Raw genomic sequence first — 1,378 nt, forward strand, 5'->3', positions numbered from 1 at the left:
AGAGAGACAGAGAGACAGAGAGACAGAGAGACAGAGAGACAGAGAGACAGAGAGACAGAGAGAGAGGAGAGACAGAGAGAGAGAGAGGGAGAAAGAGAGAGAGAGACAGAGAGACAGAGAGACAGAGACAGAGAGATAGAGAGACAGACAAACAGACATACAGAGAAAGAGAAAGAGGGACAGGAGAGAGAAAGAAACAGAGAGAAAGAGAGACAGAAAGAGAAATGAACCGAGAGAGGCGGTATGAAAGAGGCAAGAAAGTTCCCGCCACCTATCACCACCACCTCCTCCCATCCCGGTCCGCCATCAGGACTTGATCGATCTCCCCGTTGCATAATGGAGCCAGTCCGTGCCCCGGTTGGACCAGGCAGCCTGTTCTCACCCCGGGTGACGTAGATGAGGGGGCGGGGCTACACGTCACCGAGGCTCGGGATGAGAGGTCGGTGACAGGCGCGAAAAAAAATCGTTGTCGACTGTGACGATGCAGTGTGAGGTGTGAGTGTGAGTGGTGGTGGCGCATAGGTAGATATTTATTATAGATCTACTAGTAGTAGGGTGTGAGAAAGATTGCATTTCCACGTTTTGTGTTGTTGTTGTTGTTTATGCCACTTTTTTTGTTATGCGAGTGTTATGATTTATTTTCATTGCTTTGATATTGTTGTTGTTGTTGCGGCTGGTTTGATTTTCACAATGATGCTAATGTACATGTAGTTGTGTGTGTTGTTGTTGTTCTTCTTATTGTCGTTAGTTGTTTTTGTTGTTTTTGCTCTTCTTTGTCCAAGCCGTCATTTCATTTGCCTTGTTCTCGGTGATATGTTGCTGCTGTTATTGTTGTTGGTGTCCCTCCTCCTCCTCCTCCTCCATTTCGATTTTCTTTCTTGCGCAGAATTCATAGACGAATAAGACCTCATATAATATACCATATTGATAACATGTAGCAGGGTTGTTATATATTTTTAAAAAGATGTGTCTATAAGGGGAAGGAAGGTACGGAGAGGGGAAAATGGTGGTATATTGTGAGAAAAAAAAAGATGTTTACGTACTTTGCCAACATGTTCTACAGTTGACACCTTCGTACCGTGTACCTTTCAGCGACTTTACGGAAGGTGTGAAGCTCGTGTCAGACCCTCACACATCATGACATCTGACGTGACTTTTTTTCCCGCCCGCCGGGCGCCCTCCCTGTGTCCCGTCCACAGTAGGAGGTTCGAGGGATGAGAATGAGAGGGGGGTTTTTTTTTGGTTTGCTGTTGTTGTTGTTTGTGGTGGGTTGTTGTTGTTGTTTGTTTTTTTTGGGGGGGTGGGTTGGTTTGCTTGGTTTGTTGCTGTTGTTTGTTTTTGTATTTATTTGTTTTGTTTTGTTTTGTTGTTGCTTTTT

The 1,378-nt window shown here is 45.0% G+C and overlaps 1 protein-coding gene across 1 annotated transcript in view; it reads left to right on the top strand.

Moving 5' to 3' along the window:
• Positions 1-1,378, top strand: part of LOC101853854 (mucin-3A) — a gene marked incomplete at both ends in the record, with an annotated part of 32,866 nt that overhangs the window by 243 nt on the left and 31,245 nt on the right.

The sequence above is a fragment of the Aplysia californica genome, unplaced genomic scaffold, assembly GCF_000002075.1.
Source record: "Aplysia californica isolate F4 #8 unplaced genomic scaffold, AplCal3.0 scaffold00189, whole genome shotgun sequence".
NCBI lineage: Eukaryota > Metazoa > Mollusca > Gastropoda > Aplysiida > Aplysiidae > Aplysia > Aplysia californica.